Source organism: Cervus canadensis, chromosome 8 (assembly GCF_019320065.1).
Source record: "Cervus canadensis isolate Bull #8, Minnesota chromosome 8, ASM1932006v1, whole genome shotgun sequence".
Taxonomy (NCBI): domain Eukaryota; kingdom Metazoa; phylum Chordata; class Mammalia; order Artiodactyla; family Cervidae; genus Cervus; species Cervus canadensis.
Genome location: NC_057393.1, coordinates 38,923,836 through 38,947,166, shown reverse-complemented (window position 1 = coordinate 38,947,166; position 23,331 = coordinate 38,923,836). Strand labels below are relative to the sequence as shown.

Below are 23,331 nucleotides of genomic sequence, written 5' to 3'. Positions count from 1 at the left end.
CTCCGAGGGACCAAGCTGTGGTGGCGGGCTCCCGGTGCGTCGCCGGGCAGCCAAGGGAGCGCCCTCTGCCACCTCCACCCAGCCCAGCCCCAGAGCCTGCCGCCCGGCCTCGAAGGATGCCCGGGTCACCTGAGCCACCGCGTCCTGACAGCGGACAGAGGGTGTGCCAGTGGGCTCCCGGGCCGGCGCGCTGGGGATCCTGGTGCCTGAGCGATCGGCGGGAGACTGCGCCCTGGCAGCCCGGCGGCCAGCCTCCAGCCCTCCGCAGCCCGCCCAGTAAGTGCAGATCCCCCCTCTCCTCCCGGCCGCTCCGCTTGCTCACCTCGCGTGGACCGCTGCAGCCCGGACGGTGGCGTGCGGACATGCCCCCGGGGTGCACCCACCGTGCCGCGTCCCCGCGCGGTGGCCCCTTCCCGGGCCCCAGGCGCCGCGGTCCGCGCTCCCGAGGGGCGGGGAGCGGACGCGGCGGAGGCGCCGGCTGGGCTGGGGGCCCCACGGGCAGCGCGGGAGGCGGAGAGCGTGGCGGGGAAAATCCCCGCGCTCAGCCTCCGAAATGCACCAGAGTTCAACGCCCCCAGCTCCGCCGTGGACTCTGGCCGGCGGGTGAATGGGATTTATCCCGGGATCCGCTCTACGGGCCGCGGCTTGGCGAGGGGTGAGGGGCCGCCTCGCGGTTATGTAATGGACCTGCCCGCTCTGACCCGAGCCACAGCGCTCCGGACTGCCCGACCCTCCCCGGGAACGGCGGTGCGTTGCCCCTGACCTAGCAGGCAGGCAGAGGGGGCTCGGTGTTCTCCAAAAGAACTTTCCCCTGCAGGGTCAAAGAGCAAGCTCTGCTTCAGGAATCCAAGGACTCCCTGAGGTGTTCGCGGCAGGGATCTCTGCCCGTGCAGCCCGTCCATTTCACAGCACAGAAAACTGAGGCTCCGACGTGTTTAAAGCGCTGTTTCTTCGAGTTGGAGGACCTAGATTCAACTCTCCCGAAAAGCCGTGACCGTAGGCAAGTTACTCAAACCTCCGAGTTCAGTGTCTCCACCTGTAAAACGACGATAATAGTGTCCACTTCCTGTGCTTGATGAGAGGACAAAATGAATGAGGCGCAGGAGCCCGGTATGTAACACACCCCAGTAAAAATTAATGCTCATGCTAAGGTTCGCCCCCTCCGCCAACGTCGCCCTAAAGTCGGCTGTCCCACGGGCCTGACTAAGGAGCTGCCCCAGGGCCCTTCCTGTAAATCCCACTTCTTGTCAGGAGCGAAGTCTCTGAACTGAGGAGGTCCGATTCCAACTTCTTGGGGTCTACATGCTTGCTACTCCACAAAGCATCAGCGTCATCTGGGACCTTGCTAGAAATGCAGAATTGCAGGTCCAACCCCAGAGCCACTTATAACAAGAATCTCTAGGTGATTTAGTCAGTGGTACTTCAGAGTTTCACAATGAGTCCGACTTTTTAGAAGATTTGAGAAGGGGACCAGAAAGTTGTGATGCAGTGGCCACACCGATACCTTAGGGTATTTTTAAAAACAGACCGCCAAAGTCCTTCCTCCTATTACATCTGGCTATTTTGTTTCTTCCCCTCTCCTCAGTTTCCTGCTCTTTATAAATCTGGATGAGCTAGCTCTTTTCACCTGTAAAAGAAAGCTCTAAGTTACCTGAAAGTAAAGACTAGTGAAGATACCTTCAAGGCACACTATAGAGGGCCTTCCCTGGTGGTCCAGTGGTTAAGACTCCCCTTCCAACACAGGGAGTAGGAGTTCCATTCCACATGCCCTTCAAAACAAGCAAACAAAAAATGCAGCAGAATTTGCAAATAGGACTTGTAAAAGAATTCATTAGCGTTGAATATGGACTTAAAATGTTGAGACTTCGGGGAGCCCTGAGCTTTCAACTGTGAAGGTCTTTTGGTTAAAAGACTGGGGTACTTTTTGGTTCAGAAAAATAGTTTTCTTAGTTAAACATTGCTTTGGGTGGCTGAGAAGCCCCATTTTTCCACTAATGTAGGATATCCAGTTGTTTTTAAAAGTTTTGAAGAAGAGGAAGAAAGCTCACAGGCTTTCCTCCATTTACATCACTTGCCATAGAGGCCCTAGAAAAGCCAAGGGCAGTTCTTTTATTTATGTCATGAAATGTTGGTTGGTTGTGTTGCTTCTTCAGGTTTAGCTCGGCTGATCCTATCTCTGACAGAATGATTTTCATCTTTTCAGAGGTGAGACTTGGTGGATTATTGATGATGGTGCCGATAGGGAAGGTCACTCCCATCTGCCTCCCCCTTCGGGGCTCCCCCTGCCCCCAGGCAAGGCTGGTTCCGAGGGGTGGGTGGTGTGGAGGTGGAGTTGGAGAAGATGGAAAGAGGAAAGGATTCTCCTTTCTGTGAGGCCGGAGGAGCTGGGAAGGAGGGGGACAAACCCCTCTCCTTGCCTTGGAATCTAACGAGGAAAGAAGGGGGAAATGCAGCGTTTCTCTTGAAGAGTGCTATCCAATAGAATTTTCTGTAATGGTGGAAATGTTCTGTGTCTGTGCAGTCCAAAATGGCTATGAAATGTGGCTTTGTGGTTTAGTTGCTAAGTTTGAGGCCCCATGGACTCTCCCATGGACTCTACCAGGCTCCTCTGTCTATGGGATATCCCAGGCAAGAATATTGGAGTGAGTTGCTGTTTTCTTCTCCAGAGGATCTTCCTGGACCAGGGATGGAACCTTTCATCTCCTGCAGTAGCAGGTGGTTTTTTTTACCACTGAGCCACCAGGGAAGCCCTAAATGTAGTTATTTACATTTAAGTTTTAATCAAAATTCAAGTTTTTTGTGTTTGTTTCTTGTTGCTAGTCCGTTGCAGCAATCACATTTCAAGCTCTACACCGATGTGTAGTTAGTATCATACTGGACAGCATATCAAACATTTCCTTCATCACAGGAAGTTCTGTTGGGCAGCGGTGCCTAGAGGCCAGGATTTTGGTGAGGAGGTGAACCCAGGTATTTCACCTTTTCCAAATTCTAGTCAGAATCTCATCTGTCCTCTGGCAAGTGGAGGAACTGATCATTAAACCTCAGCCATTGAGTCCTTGTGAGAGTCAAACTGGAATAACCCATAGAATGTGCTGGTTGCCATGCCCTGCTCATAGTAAATGTGCAAAAAGTCTTAACCAGTATTAATAGTTATTTCACAGTTTTAAAAGTTGGGGGGACATGGTACTACAGTTACATTGTTATTAGTTAAGTAACCTTTTGCTGATGTGGTCAGCTACTCTGGTCCCTCACTGAGCATCTATAGCTGTGCTCCAGCCCCCTCCTCTAGCTTCTTCCTCCCCTTTGTGAGCTGGTCACTACCTGTGCTGTTTTGGCCTGGAGGCACAGCCTACTTGGTCAAATCCCTACCATTCGAGCCCAATAAATAACAAATGTGTGAACTAAAGTCACATTGTACCATGGTTCAGGGGAATCGATTGTCAAATGAGATTCTCAGAAGCGTGACACCTTAGGGTACATCCATTATAGAAGGAATTGTTTGTTCCTGTTATTTGGTCAAACAAGGATGTGTGGACTCAGCAGAGAGAAACGAGAACATTGGCTCCAGATAAATAATATTTGGGGTGTCCACGTCAGGCTGGAAGCTACCAGGAGGTTGGAGGTGGAGGGGGATGGAAACATGAAGCTTTTATCTAAATAGGATTTGAAAGTTTATTTCCGTGGCTGATAAGGATTCCAAGGATAAACTGTAAACAGCATAAAAAAGATGCAAGTATTTTATGCTGTCAGGTATGCAAATGAGGGCAGTGCACAGAATGGGAAATCGTGAAATTCTTCGCAGAACACCAGGAAACAGCTTTCTGAATAACCTTCTCAAATTCTTGTTCTTTGACTTCTTTAATAAGATCACATCCTGTGGGCACCTTTCAGATTCCACTTTGTGTATTGTCTTCCTTGGTTCCTGTTCCATCACATCACTTCTTCTGAAAGTTTTAGAATTCAGGCTCTATTTCTCTGCTTTTCTTCCTTCACCCAAATCCTTATCCCTGCCTTGTCATGACAGTGACTGAACACCTGTCTGTCAGAGGCAGTGCATTCCCAGTTCTGCCCTCTCTCTGAGCCCCCAGGTCCCCAGTGGATATTGTCACTTAAATCTTCCCCGCCCCATCACTTCAAATGTTAACCTCTCAGGAACTTGCTAGCTGGGTGACCTTGGGTAAGATAAATAACTCCAAACTTCAGTTTCTTCATTTATGAAACAGCAAAATAGCACCTTCCTTCTAGGACTATGTTGAAGGTTAAATGAGACATATATAAAAAAAATAAAAATTAAAAAAAAATGAGACATATGTGTGAGTGCCTAGCGCAGTAGCTAATATATTGTTGTTTTTGTTCTTTTAGACCCAAAATCATGTATGACTCATTGTGACCCCATGGACCTTAGCCCACCAGGCTTCTCTGTCCATGGGACTTCCCAGGCAACAATCCTGGAATGGGTTGCCATTTTCTTTCTCAAGGGGTCTTCCTGTGTTGGCAGGCGGTTTCTTTACCACTGAGCCCCCTGGGAAGCCAGCTAATGCATAGTAAGTACTTAATCCACGTTAGCAGAATGCTTCTCAGTAGCCAAGATATGGAAACAAACTTTGTGTCTGTTGATGGATTAATAGATAAAGAAAATGTGATAAATATATATTATTGACATAATAAAGAAGATCCTGCCTCTTGCAACTGTATGGTTGAACCTGGAAGACAATTTGCTATATGAGGAAGCCAGACACAGAAAGACAAATACTGTATAATCTCACTTAAATGTGGAGTCTAAAAAATTTAAGTTCATAGAAGCAGCGAATAGAACAGTGGTTGCCAAGGCCTGGGTGCCATGGGAAGTGGGGAGATATTGGCCAAATGGTATCAACTTTTAGTTATAAGATGAGTGAATTCTGGGGATCTAATGTACAGCGTGGTGATTATAGTTCACAATACTGTATTTTATAGTGAAATTTGCAAAGTGAGTAGATTGTAAATGTTTTCACCACACACGCCAAAAAAGGTAATTGTGTTACATGTTAGTGGTTTTAGTTAGCTTGATTGTGGTAATCGTTTCACAGTATATACATATATCAAATCATCATGTTGTATGCTTTATGTTTAATTTTTATTTGTCAATTATACCTCAATAAGTTGAGGGGGGTAATTAAAAATAAAATAAATGTTAGCTGAAAATACACCAAATACAAACACTCCTCCTCCCTGTCTCATTAACTATTCCCCCAACGCTGACAGAGCAGGAACTTCAATAAATCTTTTGGAATGAGTGAGTAAATGTTAGTTATGCCTCGCCTTTGTGGTCACCTCTGTGATTCTTCCTCTTTTAGATTCATTCGATTAGTACTTATAACATTTACCCTGAACTAAGTCACAATCATAGGCGGGACCATGACAGCCCCACACCTAACCCATTGCTACAACTTGCTCCCTGCCTCATGGCTGATGTGCGGCTTGAGAGTTCTCTGACCCAGCTTGGATGTCTTCTGAGGACACCTGAGATAAGAAAATTTACATGGAGATTGGGAACGAGAGAGTAGCTGCTGGTTTTTTCACTCGACTAGAAGTGAAGTATGACCAAAAAAACTGGCGAGAAATTCCCTGTGGTCTGACCACAGACCTTGTGACCTACCCTTTCTTGACCCATAGAATCAGCACACAGTTAATTTCTTCAAAATCTTTCAAGTTATTGCTCAAACTTTTATGTCATTTTCCTCCTGAAATATGCATTTGAGTTTAGCATTTTGTATCTCCAAGTCAAATTTAAATAAAATTATCTAATTTTCATCATGTTAAGAGATGCCGTACACCTTCCCTTCTCTGAACAGCTGTTGGGAGAGTTGTGAGGAATTTGTTGATATTTATCGAGTTCCTTTCATGTCCCTGAGTCTGGGTATAGATTTCCTTCTATCCTCACAGGACTTATTTTCCTATTGAGGGACAGAGCTCAGAGTGGTTAAATAAATTGCTCAATATTATGCAACTAGAAAACTGTGCTGGCATATGAAGCCAGGTCTGTTTACTCTGGGGTAGGCTGCAAAAACAGCTGGTATTCTCCATTCCTGTTTCCATATCCTTTGCAATGTGAATTAGCTCCAACCATCAAGAAGTGGGGCCTTGTTTCCCCAACCCCATGAATCAGGACTGGTCCAGTGACTATTTTAACCAGTGGGAAGGAAGAGTGGTGGGCCAATACTGAGTCTAGACCTTAGGGGCCTTGCCCCCACTGGCTGTCTTTCAGTACCCTTCATCACCACAAGAATGAGCCTGAGCTAACCTGTTGGGAGATGAACGAACACATGGGAACAAGCTCAGTCAGTTCAGTCACCCCAGCCAAGTCCCCAGACATCAGAAGAGCCAAGCCAAGATTAGCAAAGCTGGCTGCTAGCCCACAGCAGGCTCTGGGTGCACCAGTGAGCCCATCTAGACCAGCTCAGATCAGTAGAACAGCCCAGCCAACCTACACAGGCTCAAAGATAAAGGTTTCCTATTGTAGCCACTGCGGGGTTGTGGTGGTTTGTCATGCAGCATTATTTAATCAAGAGATAAGTAGTATAAATTCACAACATCTGCAGATCTTGTATTTACCTTGTAATAGTATAAGAGAAAAGTTTTTGCAAACATGTCTATCAGAAGTCTTTCTTCCCCAGTGTTTATCATGCTATTATGCTCTTTTCAATGACTCAAGAGGGGAAAAAAACCCTGTTGTGAGCAATATATTAGAAAAAAGAAAGTATTTGTGTTTAATGGGCCAATTTAATGAGCGATCGAATTGCAAACTGAACTACAGTGTGTGTCTCTTCATTTCTATCATCAGACAAATCCAGCATAAACAAATCAACCAGTGTTTTTGAGTGTCTAGGCTGTGCGTGGTACAATAGTATTTTAAGACAGGGTTCCTGTCATCAAGGAATTTACAATCTAGCTGAAGTAGAAATGCAGATGAGAGAAGCTGAATAAAAGATTTCAAAAACACCATCGTCACAACTTACCACTTTAGAAAGATAAGGTGCATGATCATTTTGGTAAAGGAAGTCAATATTTGTATTCTAACTCAGTTCTTGCTGTCCAGTTGCTAGGTTGTGTCCGACTCTCTGCTAGAATTCAGAGAAGAATCTAAATGCTTGGGACAGAAACTAGGTAAATGCTGACTTTGCAGGTGGTTCTGGAACTCCTTGGAGCAAGTCAATAAGCAGATAGGAAGGCCCTCATGGTAGGGTGAAACTGCAGGTAATAATATTAGCAGTGAGAAAGTGCAAGGTGTGTTTGGCGGTGAGTAAATAAGTCTTTTTGATGAGAACAGGGAAAATCAATAGGACAAAGTGACTGATTAGATAGGGAGTGAAAGAGACAGAACAAGCACACGTGTCTCCAGCTGGGAGGACGGTGATCATTAACAGAGAGAAGGGTTAAGAGGTAGCAGTTGGTCAACAATTCAGTATACATGTGGAGCTTGGGGTGGGTGTGAAATACCCATCAGGCTGCTGGGAATTTAGGGCAGGGGCCAAGAGAAAAGGTCAAAGTTAGAGATAAGGCTTGAAAATCTTCAGTGCAAGAGAGCTGAGATGAAACCAGAGCAAGAGGACAAGGCCTGGACCTTGGGGAATGCCCACAATGTCTAGTAGGGGAGATAAGGAAGATGCGTAGCCGACAGCTAAGCTGGATGGAGCAAGTGCTACATGAGTCACAGAACAGTGATAACCATTCAGGGCTAAGAGGTGTACAGCCGCAGAGCAGAAACTTGCTCTTTCAGAAGAAGAGTGAGTGAGAATAAGCAGGACCTGCTCCCTGCTTATGGAAGCTTCCTGTTTCTGGAAGTCGTTTGAAGAGACGCATGGTTCCAGCTAGGCAGCTCACCTGCTAACATCAGAAACACAGTGAAGACCAATTAGACTTTAATTGCAAAAAAAAAAAAAAAAAAATCAGCCAGCTTTGTTTGGGGCTGATTTACCTTTTTTGACTCTCTCTGTTGATCTTCTTAATGGATTAATTAGCAAGTTCCTGCTTCACCTTTATTCATTTTGATAAATTCAGACAGTGCAAATTGAACAAAATATTTGATGAGGATAAAGCCAACCCAAATAGATAAGGCATCAAGGTAAACAAAGAGTGGCCACATCCCCTTTTAGTTTCTATGCTAAAAAATATATCTTAAGTGTTACATAAATTAACATGTATTGACTGGGTGCTGCTGTTTCTGGTTTTTCAGAGACACATTTATACATCCCTATGAATTAGTCTCATGATTATAGATGATGCCATGATAGCATCATTAGGTGAAGAAAATGCAATTCATCCCAACCACTGGAAGAACCACTCAAAGAGTTTCTAGCAATATAAATAATAGTCATTGGTTATATTTTATTTCAGTAGAATGTGAAGAATTGAAAAGCACAAAGTGAACAAAGGGCCACCTTGGTTTTTATATGGTTGTTAAAAGCAAACTGCTTTCCAGTTGCTTAGAGTATTTCCAACCAATGTGAAGGTTAGTTGAAGGCAGTGTACTTGTAAGCAAGACGCATCCTCGTTAACCTGTTATATACTTGCTCCAAGTGCTATGCTCCGGAAAAATGGCATGAAGGAACAGGTACATTAATAATCTTTCCAAATGGTCCAGAATCCTAAATTTGAGAATCATGACCTAGGTATTCTAGGGAGACCCAAGGATAGTTGGAAAGGGGGAAGGCATCCCAGTGGACTGGACCCTCTTTAAGTAAAGTAGTTCTCCTTTATGGTTTTATTGTATTGGACTTCCAACTCATTCCATTCATCAAGACAGATATCTAAGTTTTCTCTTAGAAGTCTTAGGTAATCTTACCTCCCACATCAATCCATCTGTAAGTCCTGTCAATTGTCTCGTCAAAATATAGCTCAAAATCTGCCTCCCTCTTCTCCATTTGCGCTGCCAGCACCCTAATCCAGTCTGCCATCTTCTCTTGCTTACTCCTGCTATAGCATCCTAACCCATCTACTTGCTTCTGCCCCAGGCCTCTGCCAGTCAGTTGAGAACACTAAGAAAGTTTTTCTCAAAACTTAAATTAGGACTTCCCTGGTGGTCCAGTGGGTGTAGAATCTGCCAGCCAATGTATAGGCCATGGGTTCTATGCCTGGTCTGGGAAGATCCCTCATGCTGCAGGGCAGCTAAGCTGGTGTGCCACAACTATTGAGTCCATGTGCTGCAACTTCTGAAGCCCATGTGCCTAGAGCTCACGCTGGGCAACAAGAGAAGCCAGCACAGTAAGAAGCTGGCCCATTGCAACTAGAGAGTGACCCCCACTTGCCGCAACTAGAGAAAGCCGGCACACAGCAGTGAAGATCCAGCACAACCCAAATTAAAAATAAATTAAAAAATAAAACTTAAATTAGATCACATTGCCTCGCAGCTTAGAACTTTTCTGTGGTTCCCAAAGTACCAACCTGGACTCCTCTGACCATGGTCCATAAGTGTGCCATGCCTCTGCCTGTCTCTGCATCATCTTGTGCCACATTCCCCATGTCTATTATTATTATTATTTTTTTTAGCATCAAGCCAAGGAGGCAGTTCAGTTCAGTCGCTCAGTCATGTCCAACTCTTTGCGACCCCATGAATTGCAGCACGCCAGGCCTCACTGTCCATCGCCAACTTCCGGAGTTTACTCAAACTCATGCCCGTCGAGTCGGTGATGCCATCCAGCCATCTCATCCTCTGTCGTCCCCTTCTCCTCCTGCCCCCAATGCCTGCCAGCATCAGGGTCTTTTCCAATGCGTCAACTCTTCACATGAGGTGGCCAAAGTACTGGAGTTTCAGCTTCAGCATCAGTCCTTCCAATGAACACACAGGACTGAACTCCTTTAGGATGGACTGGTTGGATCTCCTTGCAGTCCAAGGGACTCTCAAGAGTCTTCTCCAACACCACAGTTCAAAAGCAGCAATTTTTCGGCGTTCAGCTTTCTTCACAGTCCAACTCTCACATCCATACATGACCACTGGAAAGGAGGCAGAGGCTTTTGCTTTTGTCTTTTCCTCTTGCCTGGAAAGCTCTTCATCATTTTTTGCAAAGACCTCAATTTCAATATCCCCTCCCCAGAGGTCTTATCAGACCATTCTAACTTAAACTCAATGTCCCTCCTCCATTATTTTCCATCTTAGCACTTTTTTTCTCCTTCATAATTTTTTTTGCAACTTTTTGTTGCTATCTGCATTCATTTTGTTTGACCCTCAACTAAAAGTTCAATGAGAATAGGAACTACACCCATTGTGTTCACCACTGTGCCTGTGAACCTAGCATGGTGCTTGGCATATATTTAGGAACTCAGTTATTAGATGAATCAATGGTTAAAAGGAGTCAAAGCTTTCAAGATGTGGAGTCCCTGAGACAGACAAGCTAGGCATTTTGAATGGGGTGACAGTGTGCATTCAGGAATTAAACTTCATTCCAGAGTTGCATTGATGACTGGTGATCTGAAATTCTCAAGCCCATGCTCTTCCAGCCTAGTAGAGCTAGATCACGTTGTCATTGGGAAAGTTTTATGAAGCTAAGAGGTTGCTTTGCCCTGTTGAAGAGAGACGACGTATTCTTGTTTATCTGTATGTATGAATGTATCAAAGTAAGAAATAAGAGTTGTAGTTCTTTGAGGGAGAATGCCAATTGATTATACAACATGCATTATTAATACTTGTTATGGTTATATAAAAACTCATACAAAGCCCGTGTAACCTCATTTCCAGAGTAGGCTTCTGGCCAAGAACATTATGACAGTCTAGTTTGGCGTTAGCATCATCTGGAGAGGGTCTAAAGCAGGGTTATTGAATTAGATTTAGCTGCTTGCTAGCAACATATTGCATTTCCCATCCCCAGTGGAGGTGGATGTGGGAGGGGAGGGGGCGATGTCATGCTGGGAGGGTGGGAGTGGGTGAGGATGATGAGAACTACCTCTCAGCTCCCTTCCAACTGCTTCTGATTCTTCCATTCCAGCTGAGCCAAGTCAGCCTAGCTAAACAGTTATGGAGGGCCTTCTGTATGCCAGGAACTGAGCTGGGATCATGACCATGAACAATGTAGACACCCACTCTGCCCTAACAGAATCTGGAGATGGTCAGTGGGAGGTGAGCACGACTTAGCAAAACCAGATGGTGACGTCAGTCAGTACTTGGCTGTCCTCTTGGAATGTCAGTTTGGCACAAGAATAAGCCATGTAGTGAACAATAAAAAAAAATATAGCACTTTCTTGAGTGGTGTAAAATATTTTAATCCCCAGTTCCATGAAATGACTATTGGATGCATTTGAAATGGCCCCAGAATTTGAAGTCTCAGCTGCCTTCACTTGAATGTTCCTTCATCCCCTCATTTGTTGGAGCTCTTTCACCATAGCTACATGTTTATTGTATTTCCTGGGTGATACTGAGCCATTTTTTCTTAATTTAATAGTAAAATCCGTATGCACTTCTCTTATTAGATTTATTAGAAATAATAGAATGTCTGACTTGCCCAGAATTTCATGATATGCAAACCTGCAGCTGTTTTCCAGTATCCTGTTTTGTTTACAGTTACTTACTCATGGTTGATGGAAACACGATGGTGCCAATTTGTAACCCATGGCAGCCAGAGTAGTGCACCTTTTATTTTCTCATTAGCCCCTCTGCAATAATCATCATTTTCCATATTAGGTAGTATATTCATTGTTAGTATAAATCATATTCTTCTGAATTGTCTCAGCACCAACATTGCCAAGTAGCTGGCTCTTTTCACACCTACCTTTTTTAAGCAAAATATTTGCTTATTTATTTGGCTGCACCAGGTATTTGTTGCAGCTTGCAGACTCCTAGTTTCGGCATGTGGGATCTAGTCCCCAGACCGGGATCGAACCCGGGCCCCCTTCACTGGAAGCACAGAGTCTTTAGCCACTGACCACCAGGGAAGTTTGACACCTACCTTTTATTTAAAGTTGACAATAATTGTCTGACTAGTTGCCAGATGTTTCCTCCACTTTTTTCAGCTATTTTATGACTTAGTGGAAAAAAAATTACGGATTATGTGATGATGTTGGACAAGTCATTAACTTCTCTGGGCCTGCTATTTTGTCTGTAAAACTGAAGGATTTAATTAGGTTAGAGGTTAAATTACTGGATGGTAGGCAAATTTAGCTCTGAGATGGCTTGAAATGGCCTTCGAAACATTTAGATTAATTCACTGACAGCTGTCTAAAATTGGGAGACTTCCTATAAAACTCCAGATTTCTAGCTTCTGTTTGAAAGATCAACATCTGAATTCCCTTGAAATGTCTGGCTCCAGAGACTCCCTGCCTCTGTCTCAAATCCTCATATTCACTAATGACTGGGGGGAAGACACTGCTAGTCCCTTGCATTTCTTTTCTGATGGCACCTGAAGATGGTTACACCCCATGCCCTGTTCCTGCTGAAATCTCGCAAGATTTAGAAGAACCAGGCTCAGAAAGGGAAGCTCTCCTGATGGTCTAGAAAATTCCTTGAGGAAAGAGAAAGAAACAGAGACCTCACCTCTACGATAGCCTTTGGCCACTGTTCCTATTGTGATCTTGCATTGCTCAATATTTATCATGGCTCTGGTTGAATGCATTTGTTTAAAAAAATTTAGGGGGTGGGGGGAGGTAGGGTGGAAAAACTGCTGCCAATGCAGGAGACACAAGAGACACGGGTTCGAGCCCTGGGTTGGGAAGATCTCCTGGAGTAGGAAATCGCAACCCGCTTCAGTATACTTGCCCGGAAAATCCCATTGACAGAGGAACCTGGTGGGCTACAGTTCATGGGACTGCAAAGAGTCAGACAGGACTGAGTGCGCGCGTGCACGCACACACACACACACACACACACACACACACACACTCACTCACTCACTCACTCACTTACTCACTAAGGGTGTAGGACAAAGGGGTTTATCTTGCCGCCCCCTTGCCCCTTCTGGTTCTCTGAACCCACTTTCCCTAGAGCAGTTTTTTCTGTCTGCTAACTTCAGGAGAAGGTGTGTGTGTGTGTCAAGGGGAGCTGGTCTTTTTTGGGTTTTTTTTTTAAAGAAGAAAATTCTGGCCTGAACTGCTGAGGAGAGAGTGGTCTTTAAATTGGACACCTGCTCTTCACCTAATCGCAGTCCCCACCTGGCCCATTTTATTTATTTATCCATCTGGTCCCTTTAGTCATCTGAGTTCCCACTAGGAAATCTCTAAATCCTCCTGCATCTTAATAAATCTAAACATTTTAAGATATTCTTTCAAAGGAGTCTAACCTCTGCAGGCAGGTATATCCCTCCCACCCTCCCTCTCCTGACAAGAGTATTACTAGTCTAAACACAAAGATACAATCCTTGTCTGGGTTCCAGCAAATCCCCAGAAAAATCCCTAGCACATAGAGGTATTCAGTAAATATTTGTGGAATGAAGCATTCAGGATTAGCGATTAACTTTGGAAAGGATCTATGATGATTAACAGAGCAAATTAGTGTTTAAGAGGACCCAGACAACCACCTTAATTGCAGTATCATTGTATTTTATGTTACCCAGTAGAGACAGATAGCCAGCTTAAAATGCTTTGGTTTAAATAGTTTGTTGTTGAGCAGTCTCTCAGTTATGTCTGACTCTTTGTGACCCCATGGACTGCAGCAAGCCAGGCTTCCCTGTCCTTCGTTATCACTGCCTATTAACATGTCCTAGGTACAAATACAGTCAGGCTTCTAGGTTTCAATTTTATTTCTGTAGGAGGATAGGTATATATTCCATGCAGTAATGAAGAAAAAGAACAAGTCTGAGTATTAAAGAAATAATGAGTTTGCTTCCTTTACTGAGGTAGTCTTTTAAAAAAGGCTCTTTGTGAAAATCAGGTTCTTAATGGCGCCAGGGCAGGGATAGGCGGCTGAACACTGCCCCCTTGTGTGGTTAGTATTAAAACTTACAACCTAAGTGCCTACACTTAGGCTGAAACTCCATTACTTTGGCCACCTGATGCGAATAACTGACTCACTGGAAAAGACCCTGATGCTGGGAAAGATTGAAGGCACTAGGAGAAGGGGATGACAGGGGACAAGATGGTTGGATGACATCACCGACTCGATGGACGTGAGTTTGAACAAGCTCCAGGAATTGGTGATGGAGAGGGAAGCCTGGCATGCTCAAGTCCATGGAGTTGCAAAGAGTCGGATACGACTGAGCGACTGAACTGAATTGAAGTGCCTACACAGATACAGAGAACAAACTAGTAGAGGTTACCAGAAAGAAGAGGGAATTCGGAGGGACAAGTTAGGGGAAGAAGATTAAGAAATATGAACTACTGTGTATGAAATAAATAAACAACAAGGATAAATTGTACAGCACAGGGAAACATAGCAAATATGTTTGTAATTATTTTAAGTGGATATAATCTATAAAAATATTGAATCACTATGTTGTGCACCTAAAACTAATATACTACTGTAGATCAGCTATACTTCAAATTAATTAATTAATTAAAACTTCAATCTGGAAAGTTTTTAAAGAAAGAATGCTTCAGTATTTGGAAAGTACTTATCAATAATCTCAGAGAAGAGATTGAGAAAACTGCCTCATTTGACTTCAGAATAACTATCAATGTCAACTATCAAACCAGCCGACAACAGTGGATGGAGAACAAAGATTTTAGACATTTTTAATTATATCGTAAAACTCACCAACTAGTGTGTATTGAACATCTGGATGGAAGTCACTGGGATAAAGGTGGTGAATAAGATCATGGAGTTCTGAGGAAGAATTTCACAGCCCTAAATTTGGACGGTTCTCTGTAGGGTTTAACTGCTCATACTCCTTTGTAAGAACAGGAGCTTTGTGACGGCAGCAACCCTTTCTTCAAAGACTAACTGTCCTAAACCCCAGGCCTCAAGGTCATCAAAGAGTTGATACCACTTTGCCTCATCTGTTATTGAGAACTAGTTCAATATTGATAATAATACCTAACATTCTGTGAAATATATACATGTGCCATGCACGTATCTATGTGTTTTACATCCATTCACTGATTCAGTCTGCATAGTGACCCAGTGAAGTGAATATCTGTATTGTCTCATTTCACAAGTGAGTAAAGCCATAGAAAGATTACTCTGCTACTATGTACCCACTGGTAAACTGGGGAAAGCTGACTACTCTGTCATGCTGTCTCTTGATGACAAAAGCTAGCCCAAGGGCTGCATCTGCCCACAAGGGTCTTTTCCTAATTAGCACAGAGGTGCTGGGAGCCAGGTACTGAGTTGAGTGCTTTGTTATCTCATTTCATCCATTTGTCCCCAAGCCTCTGCCTGTTCTGTTTTCAAGATCCCAGTGCTTTCTGCCCATGCAGAGAATTCTGTATTGCTTACATTTTAAGAAATTTAGGTCACATGAATCATTTATAGACCAACCTCTGAATACTACCTACTTGCTTTGATTTTTATCTGTCAAAAGATGCTACAGGTGTTAACTGCTTGGGAAGCTTTAATTAAGCAACCAGGTCAACTAGGGGAGAATGAGTAACTAAAAGAAGCTGTTAATAATTTAAAACATAAGCTATTTTAAACCTATATTTTGTGCATCTTTAGTAGCGATATTTGTATCTAATAATTTGTTAATTTTGCACCCAACCAACACTCTCTTTTTTGTTTGGTTGGTTGGGTTTTTTTGTTTTTGTTTTTAATGGTCAGGCACTAAATTTGGTAGTGAGAATTCAATAAAGAATAAAATTATTACCCTAAAGAAAATCCTAGTCAGATAAAGGAGAAATATAGGAAATGGAGCTTCCCTTGTGGCTCAACTGGTAAAGAATGCACCTGAAATGCGGGAGACCTGGCTTCGATCCCTGGGTTGGGATGATCCCCTGGAGAATGGAAAGGCAACCTACTCCAGTATTCTGGCCTGGAGAATTCCATGGACTGTATATAGTTCATGGGGTTGCAAAGAGTCGGACACGACTGAGTGACTTTCACCCTATACACTCTCTCTAGGAAACGGAACTTATTTACTTGTCATGATATGTTTAAGGGTTATTATGTGTCAACTGGGCGCTAAAGGTGTAAAGAAGCTCTGAATTATTACCACCAGAGAGGACAAATGCTTCTCATCAAAAATATATTTCCATTAAGTCAAAGTTTTATAACTAAACAAATTAGGAGTATCCAGCACAAAGTTCACTGACTTAAAAGTGCTAGAATTCGTCACAGAATCTTCTCAGACCACTCTCTCCAAATAATCTCAGAGAGATACTGAAAGTGGAGTTGCTTTTTAAACTTAAAATTCATGAGAAGCCTTTAGCTTAATTACACTGACTACTTTAAAGAAAATAGCAATTGTATGCATAAACACCAGTGATTATGAATCTTTAAGTCCTCAAAATTAGTCACAATTAGCAGTGTTTCCCAGATTACAATGTACTTTCACAGACATTTTTATTTGATACTCATAACATCCCATAAGGAAGGTTTTAACCTACTTTCATCTCTTTCTAGAGGATTAAGTAAGTCCAGTGAGATTTGCCCTTGGTCCTTTAGGTAATAGGTAAAGCCAGGTGTATAAATCAAACCAAGTATTGTGTAGATTTCACAATGACATTACAAAATCCCTCATCATGTTTTGTTATTCCTGTCTTGACAGGGTTTTTTATCATTTACTGCCAGCTTGATGAACAGATTCGAGCTACAATAATTCAGTATGAAATAGATATTTTCAAAACACATCTGAAAAGTAGTATCTACCTCCGCAGAAGCCACTGTTACTTGTGACAGCATATAATGGCCAGATTCACGGCCTCTTGTATGTTGTGGTGTCAAAGCATCCATAATGGCTGATTCATCAGAAGTCAATTGGCTTTGCAGTGAAAGTAGTTCTTGAACTGATAACATTTTACAGTTTAATTTCACTAATACTGGGACAGACCAGGAAATTCCCAAGAAAGCAATGCCATCTAGTGGTAAAATCAGACAGATGCCATATACCTTCAGTAAATTGCAAGTAAAATATATAGAGTAACTTAGTTAACCATGAAAAGCAATGAATTCTCATACTCTGAATTCTTTCCAGAAGGCTCTCAGTTGACTTCTCCCACATCCACTCAGAGTAATCACTATCTATGGTAGTGATAGCCTCATGGAATGTATTTCTTTAATAATAAGACAGTCAAAACGACTCCTTGATCCCCGGGCTGCAGAATGGATGTTGCGTCACAGTATGAAACAGTATTAATCTCTTTATACATATACATCAAAGCTCTTGGATGACTGGTGTCTTGTCAATGAGCAGTAATATTGTGAAAGGAATCTTTTTTTCTGAAGAAGTAGTTCTTAACAATGGGCTTAAAATACTCAGTAAACTATGTTGTCAGCATATGTACTATCATCCAGGCTTGCTGTTCCATTTACAGAGCATTGGCAGAGTAGATTTAGCATGCTTCTTAAGGGCTCCAGGATTTTGGAATGGTAAATGAGTGTGGGCTTTAACTTACTGTTATCAGCTGCCTTAGCCCCTAACAAGAGAGTCACCCTCTCCTTTGAAGCTATGAAGTCAGACACTGGCTTCTCCTCTCTAGCTGGGAAAGTTCTAGATGGCACCCTCTTCCAACAGAAAGCTATTTCAGCTACACTGAAAATCTGTTGGTTAGTGTAGCCACCTTCATTCCTTATCACAACTCCATCTTCTGGAGGACTTGCTGCAGCTTCTAGATCAGCACTTGCTGTTTTGCCTTGCCGCTGTTTTATGTTATAGAGATGACTTTTCCCCCTTAAACCTCATGAACCAATCCCTGCTAACTCCAGACTTCTCTTCTGCAGCTTCCTTATCTCTCTCAGCCTTCACAAAATTAAGGAGAGTTAGGTCCTTGCTCTGGACTAGGCTTTGGCTTAAGGGAATGTTGGGGCTGGTTTGATCTTCTATCCAGATCACTAAAACTTTCTCCATGTCAGTAATTAGACAGTTTCACTTTTTTATCATGCCTGTGTTCACTGTAGTAACACTTTTAATTTTCTTTAAGAGCTTTTCTTGGCAGGGTGGGAGGGATAAATGGGGAGATTGGGACTGACATATACACATTTATACATATAAAACAGACAACTAATAAGAACCTGCTGGATAGCACAGGGAATTCTACTCAGTGGCCTATATTGGAAAAGAATCTTTTAAAAAAGAGTGGATATATGTATGTATACATGTATAACTGATTCACTCAGCTTTCAACATGCCTCCTTCATTAAGCTTAATTACTTCTAGCTTTTGACTTAAAGTGAGAGGCATGTATCTTTGGGGAATTCCCTGGCAGTCCAGTGGTTAGGACTCTGCTTTCACTGCTGAGGGCCTGGCTTCAGTCCCTGATCAGGGAACTAAGATCTCACAAGCTGCATGGCGGGAAAAAATGAAGTGAGAAACAGGCATCTCTTCCTGTCACTTGGAGGCCATTGTAGGATTGATAATTGGCCTAATTTCAATGTGGCCAATTGAAACATTATGGAATGTTTCTTAGGAACAGGGAGGCCCAACGAGAGGGGGAGCAATGGGAAATGGCCAGTCGTTAGAGCAGTCAGAACACACTCAACATTTATTGATAAGGTTCTCGGGGTCCCCCCAAACAATTACAATAGTAACATCAACGATCAGTGTCAATGGATCACTATAACAAGTATAATAATAATGTTAAAAGTTGGAAGTGTTGTGAGAATTACCAAAATGTGACACAAAGACATCAAATGAGCAAATTCTGTTGGGAAAATGGCACTACTAGACTTGCTCAATGCTGGGTTGCCACAAACCTGTAGTTCTTAAAAAATGCAACCTCTGTGAAGTGCAGTAAAGTGAAACACAAGAAAATCAAGTGCGTCTTTGCTCTGCCTACTGGAGAAGGACAACACACTTCACAGCGGGGCCCAGGCAGGGGGGCCGTGCAGGGGGCCTCCCGAGAAGTTGGTTTCAGAGCTGGAGTTTGATGGAGACCGACACATTGTGCAGAGAACTCGGCTTAAGTTTAAAGAGGCTGCCGTGAAGTCCAGTCGGGGCAGCAGTGCGCGTCTTGGCCTCTTCTAGCAGTGAGACCCCGGTGCTCATATTCTGCAAGGAGCTCTCACCTGTCAGCAGCAGGCAAATAGCTGAAAGTGAACTCACACACTCTGCGTGCTGAGAGCCCAGGGCAGCTCTTTCATAACCTTCTCTTGAACTTCAGACTTATTCTTCCCATGCATATTTTATATTTCTAATAAATATAAAAATGTTTTTATATTTCTAACATGCATCCATAATTAATATGTGTTATTGAAATGATATATTTCCATGAGTACCTATAAATGCAAATGAATAGGAAAAACTTGGCAGTGTGTGTATTGAACTGCCATCAGTGCTTCCCTCTGGGGAGGCAGGAAGAGTGGGAAAGGGGAAATAGGTAATTATTTGATGTGTGATTGAATGATTACATGGAGGTTGTATTATTTGTATAATTTTTAAGTTGGCAAAACAGAAATGTGATTTGTACTTTTAAATTCATTTTATTGAAGTATATACTTGATTTACAATGTGTCAGTTTCTGGTGTAAAGTGATTCAGTTTTAATATATAATTGTTTGCATCTGCTAATCTCAAACTTCCACTCCATCCCTCCCCTATTCCCATTCCCTTGGCAACCACTGGTCTGTTCTCTGTGAGTCTGTTTCTGTTTCATAGGTGAGATCATTCGTGTCCTATTTTAGATTCCACATATAAATGATATCATATGGCATTTGTCTCTTTCTGACTTCACTCAGGAAACTATATTCAATATCTTTTTTTAATTTATTTTTTTTAATTTTATTTTTTTATTCAATATCTTATAATAACCTATAATGGAAAAGAATTTTTAAAAGTGTGTATATATATATATATACATACACATACATATATATATCTGTATCACTTTGCTGTACTTTGTTATTTTGTTTGAAAAAACACAACATTGTAAATATACTTCCAATTTAAAAAAAAAAACAAAAAGGCTGAGGAAAGACTAGTTGAAGGAAACATTCAGTTGTTCAAGATACTCTGAGTACCTGTTAATACCAGGTACCAGATCCTGTGCTGAATTTTAGAATGTTTAAGATTCTACCAAGATATGGACTTTTGGATCATTAACAGCTGCCGTTGGCAGAGAAGCGCTGGGACCTTGCATTTTGCCTCCACACAGTCTTCTATCCTGAATTGTCTCAGTGTGGGAATGTGTGCCGGCTGTAAGTCTCCAGTGACTCAGAAAATGAAGTAAGTGTCCTGACAATATGAGTGAGCTGGAAAGAGAGGGGAAAGGAGAACCCTGGGGGTACCTACTGCTTACACTCACTCTCCTCAACAGATGTACACATCTTCAGAGTCATGATTTCTGAGCTAGTGTCCCTGAACATCTCTGTGCTCCCCTAAGGACAGAGGAAAGAGGGTAAATTATGGCCCCTCAAACTTCAAAGCAGCAAAATTTTCAGAAAGTTCAAATGGTCCACTTCTGCCAATAACACAGGGTGCCAATATAGTCCTGCCATCTGTTTTAAATTCTGACTGCCACAACTGCTACATGTCTTAAATAAATATTTAAACCAGCTGCCAAGAGGAAATTTTGTTAATAGTACATTTGTTAAGTATCTAATTTCAAGTATGATATGGAAAAGAAGTATGAAGAGTTTTTAAAAGACTAGAAAAAACTTTTTTTGAGTAGAATGGAATGCAAAGGTCAATTCCATGCTTATTTGATTTCCTCACTAAACCAGAAAAGTTTGCCATTCCTAATCATGCCAGCTGACTCTTTGAGTTAGTGTGTGTTATTAATCACCATCATAACTCCGACTTAAACACAAAAATGTGGTGCGGTCATGTGATTGGAATGTTCTTTATCGTCCCTGCCTTTGGGGAATTAAAATGCTAGCTTTAACTTTTTTGAAAGAATGATCCCTATTTCCTAAATCATTTTCTTCAGGAAAGTCAAGTTTATTGAAAATAATGGGGGAAAAGAAACAAATAAACAAAGAGAGAGAGAAATAATCACTATGCAGTGTTGATTCTGGAAGTAGATATGTGCCTCACAGTCTTGAAAAACACCCCTGCTTGGTGGGCTGGGTGGACGGCCAACTGTTAGAACAGCCAGCTGCAGTTGTGAGAACAAAGGGTCTTGGCCCAAGTGATGTGATTGGCTCAAGTGTCAAAGTCATTTGGGGATTTTGTATACTCCCTGTTGAGTCTTTGTTTAAGTGCTACAAGGAAGCTGTAGGAGGTCATAATTGCAAGAAATGCAACAATTAATAAAAGCATGCTTTGAATAGAGTTTTTTTAATTAAAAAAAATTGCTTTCTTGAAGTATATTTGATTTACAATATCATGTTTGTTTGGCTTCCCTGATAGCTCGTTTGGTAAAGAATCCTCCTGCAATGCAGGAGACCCTGGTTCAATTCCTGGGTCAGGAAGATCTGCTGGAGAAGGGGTAGACTACCCACTCCAGTATTCTCGGGCTTCCCTGTGGCTCAGCTGGTAAAGAATCTGCCTACAGTGCAGGAGACCTGGGTTCGATCTCTGGGTTGGGAAGATCCCCTGGAGAAGGGAAAGGCTACCCACTTCAGTATTCTGGCCTGAAGAATTCCATGGTCTGTATAGTTCATGGAGTCACAAAGAGTCGGACACGACTGAGCAACTTTCACTTTCATCATGTTCGTTATAGCCGTATAGCACAGTGATTCAGTTATACACATATATGTGTATATATATTCTTTTTCAAAGTCTTTCCCCTTATAGGTTATTACAACTATTGAGTAGAGTTTCCTGTGCTATACAGTACATCCTTGTAGATTAACTGTTTTATATGTATAACGTGTGTATATTAATCCCATGAGCAGTTGCTCAGTCATGTCCAACTCTTTGTGACCCCATGAACTGCAGTCTGCCAGGCTCCTCTGTTCATGGAATTTTTCAGGCAGGAATACTGGAGTGGGTTGCCATTTCCTACTCCAGGGGATCCTCCCAACTCAGGGATTGAACCCATGTCTCCTGCCTTGGCAGGCGGATTCTTTACCACTCCACCACCTGGGATTAAGCCCCATGTTAATCCCAAACTACTCATTTATCCTTTCCCCTACCTTCCTTTGCTCTTTGGTAACCATAAATTTGTTTTCTATGTCTGTGAGTCTCTTTTTGTTTTGGAAACAAGTTCATTTGTATCCTGTTTTTAGAATTTTTAATATAATATAAATATTTATTAATGAAAAGATATAATAGCAATTTGTGAACACATATTTAAAGTCATGAAACAGCTCTACAGACATGGATGCAGACCTATGTATATACATTTGCAGTGAAGTGATTCATATACTTTAAATTTTCAAAATGATGGACCTTTCAGAATAATAGAGTGTATACAAAGAAAAAATAAAAAGTGCGCTTTTTTCCTTTATATTTTCACTTCATTATCACCTCATTAAGTGGGAAAAAAACATGCTTCTAGTTCTAGATAAATTAAATGACCCCAGGGAGTAAATTTTTAGTAGTTACACAGTAAGAGTGAAAACAATACATTTATTTTAATGATCTTTAATTTAATATGGTACTGGTTTTTCAAAATAATGGGATTTCAGGATATGCTGGAAATTATTAGAGCTTTGTAAAAAACATAAATACCTAAGTGAATAAGTGACTCATGGTCATTTGGGAACTTTGACATTCCTGAACCTGAAGAATTTAGAGTAATTCCTCTTTTCTCAATTCACAGGGAACACTACTTATTTTAAAACAGAAGAGAAGGCCAAAAAGCACATGAAAAGATGCTCAACATTGCTAATTTTTAGAGAAATGCAAATCAAGTCTACAATGAAGTATCACCTCACACCAGTCAAAATGACCATCATTTAAAAGTTTACAAATAACAAATATTGGAGAAGGTGAGGAGAAAGGGGGACCCTCCTGGGGTACAACTGCACTCTTCACATGCTAGCAAGGTTATCCTCAAAATTCCTCAAGGTAGGCTTCAGCAGTACATGAACTGAGAACTTCCAGATGTACAAAATGAGTTTAGAAAAGGCAAAGGGAGCAGCGATCAAATTGCCAACATTTGTTAGATCATGGAGAAAGCAAGGGAGTTCCAGAAAAGTATCTACTTCTGCTTCATTGACTACACTAAAGCCTTTGACTGTGTGGATTACAACAAACTTTGGAAAGTTCCAAGAGATGGAAGGACCAGACCACCTTACCCATCTCCTGAGAAACCTGAATGTGGGTCAAGAAGCAACAGTTAGAACCTTACATGAAACAATGGACTGGTTCAAAATTGGGAAAGGAGTACAACAAGGCTGTATATCATCACCCTGCTTATTTAACTTCCATGCAGGGTACATCATGCAAAATGC

General features: G+C 42.2%; 1 protein-coding gene and 1 long non-coding RNA gene across 6 annotated transcripts in view; one reads left to right on the top strand and one right to left on the bottom strand.

Annotated features, from left to right (window-relative positions):
* Positions 1–7,087, bottom strand: part of SLC16A12 (solute carrier family 16 member 12) — a 107,225-nt gene extending 100,138 nt beyond the window's left edge. For 2 of the 5 annotated variants that reach the window (XM_043476170.1, XM_043476172.1), the window contains exon 1: positions 323–620. The gene's annotated coding sequence lies outside the window, so the exon portion shown is untranslated. Of the gene's footprint in view, positions 1–322; positions 621–6,998 lie in introns of those variants that run through there. The other 3 variants (XM_043476168.1, XM_043476166.1, XM_043476169.1) reach the window with 2 other exon arrangements.
* Positions 121–23,012, top strand: LOC122446228. The gene is made up of 3 exons (XR_006270823.1): positions 121–276; positions 818–1,110; positions 22,698–23,012. It is a non-coding gene; the product is annotated as an uncharacterized LOC122446228 (long non-coding RNA).
* The last annotated feature ends 319 nt before the right edge of the window (positions 23,013–23,331 follow it).